This window comes from Euprymna scolopes, unplaced genomic scaffold (assembly GCF_053919585.1).
Source record: "Euprymna scolopes isolate OS-2025 unplaced genomic scaffold, ASM5391958v1 sca830, whole genome shotgun sequence".
In the NCBI taxonomy this organism is placed as follows: Eukaryota; Metazoa; Mollusca; class Cephalopoda; order Sepiida; family Sepiolidae; genus Euprymna; species Euprymna scolopes.
The window spans coordinates 19,893-24,807 of NW_027633914.1; the positions used below are offsets into that span (position 1 = coordinate 19,893).

The window sequence follows — 4,915 nt, forward strand, 5'->3', positions numbered from 1 at the left end:
CGGTCGGTCGACGAAGGCGACGACGAAGGTGACGGGAAAATTTACCGCCGCCGCTGCCCTGGTCCAGCTCCTCCCCGATGACGGCTGTGATGTTGACGTTGACGTTGGCGACGACGACGACGACGACGGAGACGACGACGACGACGAGACGGCATCGATGGCGACCACGATGACGACGACCTCGACGAGTTCAGTCTGCACCTTGACCTCCGATGTCCGTGTGCACTGCCGTCGTGCTGTTTGTCGTTTGTCGTATGTATCGCTGTCAAGGGTGCCGTTGTCGTTGTTGTTGTCGACGTTGTTGCTTGCTCTCTCGTCTCGGTCGGTTGGTACGTTGATGACGACGACGACGACGAAGACGACGACGACGACGACGAGACGGCATCGATGGCGACCACGATGACGACGACCTCGACGATTCCAGTCTGCACCTTGACCTCCGATGTCCGTGTGCACTGCCGTCGTGCTGTTTGTCGTTTGTCGTATGTATCGCTGTCAAGGGTGCCGTTGTCGATGTTGTTGTTGTCGACGCTGTCGTCTGTTCTCTCTTCTCGGCCGGCTGTGACGTGGACGTTGACGACGACGACGACGAGACGGAATCGATGGCGACCACGATGACGACGACCTCGGCGAGTTCAGTCTGCACCTTGACCCTCGATGTCCGTGTGCACTGCCGTCGTGCTGCTTGTCGTTTGTCGTATGTATCGCTGTCAAGGGTGCCGTTGTCGTTGTTGTTGTCGACGTTGGTCGCTTTCGTTCTTTGAGTCTCGGTCTCGGTCCAAGTCAGGGGAGAAACAAAAAAGAGGCCATCAGCGCGGGCAGCGCGCTTCTACTGACGGCGAACCTCCTCGAAAAACAAATAAACACGTGCCCGTCGTTGTAGTTGTCTGTCTTATGTCGGTCGGTCGGTCGGTCGGTCTGTCGTTCTGTCGAAACAAAGTCCCAAATTCCAACGATACCTGGTTGATCCTGCCAGTAGTCATATGCTTGTCTCAAAGCTTAAGCCATGCAAGTGTAAGTTCACGCCACGCATTAGAACGGGCGAAACCGCGAATGGCTCAGGAACCGGACCTAATCCTCGGGACCGTATTCCTCCTCGGAGGCGATGGATAACTGTGGCAATTCTAGAGCTAATACATGTGACACAGGCCGCGATCGGTCGGCGCGCCGTCGTCGCCACGCCTCGCGCGCTGGCACCCGCGTCGGCCGTTCCGGGTCGCGGCGCTACATATTAGACTGAGACCGATGCGCGTCATTCCGTCCTCCCGTCGTCGGCGTTCCCCGCTCGCGGGTCCGTTCGGTGGCGGGGCTCATAGGGCGGCGCGCTCCGCTTTGGTGACTCTGGATAACTCACTGGTCGATCGCACGAGCTTTCACGCCCGGCGACGGGTCTCTCGAGGGTCCGCCCTATCAACTGTCGACGGTCGGTTAAGTGCCTACCGTGGTTACTACGGGTAACGGGGAATCGGGGTTCGATTCCGGAGAGGGAGCATGCGAAACGGCTACCACATCCAAGGAAGGCAGCAGGCGCGCAAATTACCCACTCCCGGCACGGGGAGGTAGTGACGAAAAATAACGACGCGGGACTCTGTCGAGGCCCCGCGATCGGAATGAGTACACTTCAAATCCGTTAACGAGGACCAACCGGAGGGCAAGTCTGGTGCCAGCAGCCGCGGTAATTCCAGCTCCGGTAGCGTATATTAAAGTTGTTGCGGTTAAAAAGCTCGTAGTCCGAACTCGGGTTCGTGGTCGCGCAAGCGGCCCCGGGGCGGCGGCGCCATCGTCCGTCGTTGACTTTGGTCGTCCGTTCGCATTCCCGGCCCTTTCCGCCGGTGTCAACCGCTAGCATACCCGCCACGCGGTCCTGCCGGCGAGGTGGACGAGGAGGTCGTGATCGGGATCCGGGAAAAAAAAAACAAGTGGTCGTCGGTTCGGTTCCGGGAGTAGTCTAACGGGGGGGTGCTACGTGTGTGTGTTTGGGTGTGTTCATTCGCATCCCCGCACTCTGACCCCCGCGCTTCTCTCCCTCTCCCTTTCCGCGCGTTCCTCTTTTTTTTGAACCCCCCGGTCCGCTCCGAGTCCCTGCTTCGTGTCTTGTCTGCGCGCGTGTTGCGGTCGGCGGTTTCTCCTCCAAGGGTGCTCTTAACCGAGTGTCCGCGGCGGCCGGTACGTTCACTTTGAAAAAATTAGAGTGCTCAGAGCGGGCTGTTCAAGCTTGCATACGATAAGCATGGAATGATGGAAGAGGGCCTCGTCTACGTCTGTCGGTCTCCGTCTACGGCGAGGCAATGATCGAAGGGAGCGGTCGGGGCCACTCGTATTGCGACGTTAGAGGTGAAATTCTTGGATCGTCGCAAGACGAACTGCAGCGATGGCGTGTGGCAAGCACGTTTTCCTCGATCAAGAGCGAAAGTCGGAGGTTCGAAGACGATCAGATACCGTCGTAGTTCCGACCGTAAACGATGCCGACCGGCGATCCGCCGGCGTTCGCTTCCATGACCCGGCGGGTAGCCTGCGGGAAACCAGAGTTCGGTTCCGGGGGGAGTATGGTTGCAAAGCTGAAACTTAAAGGAATTGACGGAAGGGCACCACCAGGAGTGGAGCCTGCGGCTTAATTTGACTCAACACGGGAAAACTCACCCGGTCCGGACACCGGTAGGATTGACAGATCGATAGCTCTTTCTCGATTCGGTGGGTGGTGGTGCATGGCCGTTCTTAGTTGGTGGAGCGATCCGTCTGGTTGATTCCGATAACGAACGAGACTCCGGCCTGCTAACTAGTGCGCCGATGTCAGTGATTTTTACGGCGGGCTCGGCGTCCTCCGTGGCGCTCGGGTCCGGGTCGGTTTTCTCACGCACTTCTTAGAGGGACGGGTGGCAGAAAGCCACACGAGGCGGAGCGATAACAGGTCTGTGATGCCCTTAGATGTCCGGGGCCGCACGCGCGCTACACTGGAGGTATCAGCGGGGACTTCGCCCCGGCCCGAGAGGGTTGGGAAACCTCTGAACCACCTCCCGTGATAGGGATCGGGGCCTGTAACCAACCCCGTGAACGAGGAATTCCCGGTAGGCGCGGGTCAACAGCCCGCGTCGATCACGTCCCTGCCCTTTGTACACACCGCCCGTCGCTACTACCGATCGAACGGTCCGGTGAGGTCCTCGGATCTGGCCGACGACGCCGCCGGGCAGTGCGCGACGTGTCCGTCACGACACTCGTGCATCTACGCCTCGGCGTTCGATGCCTGGAGAAGACGACCGAACCCGATCGTTTAGAGGAAGTAAAAGTCGTAACAAGGTTTCCGTAGGTGAACCTGCGGAAGGATCATTACCGTTTTCCCGTTCGAGACTGGTTTGTTGTTTTCCGGCCTACCTCCTCTGTCTGTCGGCGTCAACGCCTCGAATGCGCGCAAACAAACCTATAAAAGGCGGAGCGAGAGATAGATTTGTGGTGACGCGGAGGTTTTTAAAGCCCCAGCTCTTCTTGCTTGCTTCCGCGTCTTACCACCTGTTTGTTTTTTCGCCCACCGCAAGTGATGGCCGCTTCTTCTTTGCCTTGTCGCCGCTTTATCGTTTTTTGTTTTTTTTGCAGCCGCTGTGCCACCGCCGCTAGCTAAAAACAAACTACTCGCGACATTGCAATGCCGTCACGCCTCCTCGCACAGACCTCCTCGCACACTACTAAATCTATATAAACAAAAACTAATATAAAAAACCCAAGTGCTGAACCCTGGACGGGGGATCACTCGGCTCGTCCGTCGATGAAGAGCGCGGCCAGCCGCGAGAACTGATGCGAATTGCAGGACTCAGTGAACATCGACACCTCGAACGCACATTGCGGCCCCGAGATCCCTTGTCTCGGGGCCACGTCCGGTCGAGAGGCGGAACGTTACATGTCTTTCTCCGTTAACGAAACGACATCTTGCCGTCCCCGTGCCCGCCCGGTCCTCGGCACGGTGGTAACCGGGACGTCGCAGGAGCGAGTGACGAGGGGGAAGAAAAATAAAAAAAGAATTGACTCCTTTCAATGTCTTTTTTTTTTTTAAAACCCTCTCCGGCCTCCTCCTTCGTCTCCCGCTGGCAGACCGCGGAGTCTTTTCCCTTTTCGACCGCGTGAAGAAACACTGTGGAGGAGGAGCAGGAGGAGTCTGTCCGAAAGCAGCCGAAGGGAGAACAAAACAAAAAAAAAAGCACCGACCTAACCGACTGCCGACGTAAGCGCCGCCTGCTCGTCTCGCTCTCTGCCTCATGAAGGTGTCTCTCAGCGACGCCTCGAGCAGCGCGACGAGCACGGCCGTCGCACCGTAAAAAGGTGGCCGCGTCGTAGGCAACGTCGGATGGGGAGGACCCACGCTTTTTTTTTAATTGTTGGCTTCTTCATTTTCGGTCGGACGGGCGCTATATCGGCCAGCCGTCGTCACACGGAGGGTACCGATCGAGATTCCTCTCCTCCAAACACCACACTCTACTAAAAACCGCCGCCCTCGGCTCGGACGAGACGACCCGCTGAACTTAAGCATATCGCTAAGCGGAGGAAAAGAAACCAACCGGGATTCCCTTAGTAACGGCGAGTGAACCGGGAGAAGCCCCAACGCCGAATCCCGTCGCAAGTTAAAGGCTTCGGGACGTGTGGCGCATGGGTCGAAGGCAGCCGTTCGTTTTCGTCTCGCATAGTTCGGAGTTCCCTCGATCGGGGCCGCCCGCGGCGGGTGCCAGGCCCATTCGGTGCGGACGGCGAGCGACGGCCTTCGATCCGAGAGTCGGGTTGCTTGGGAACGCAGCCCAAATCGGGTGGTAAGCTCCATCCAAGGCTAAATACCGGGACGAGTCCGATAGTCGACAAGTACCGTGAGGGAAAGTTGAAAAGAACTTTGGAGAGAGAGTTCAAGAGAACGTGAAACCGCCCAGGGGTAAACGGG

The 4,915-nt window shown here is 58.0% G+C and overlaps 1 non-coding gene and 1 pseudogene across 1 annotated transcript; both read left to right on the forward strand.

Moving 5' to 3' along the window:
- The first annotated feature begins 956 nt into the window (after positions 1–956).
- LOC145276312 (small subunit ribosomal RNA) lies at positions 957–3,327 on the forward strand (annotated as a pseudogene).
- Positions 3,328–3,722: 395 nt separating this feature from the next.
- Positions 3,723–3,880, forward strand: LOC145276310 (5.8S ribosomal RNA). The gene has a single exon (XR_013867929.1). It is a non-coding gene; the product is annotated as a 5.8S ribosomal RNA (ribosomal RNA).
- The last annotated feature ends 1,035 nt before the right edge of the window (positions 3,881–4,915 follow it).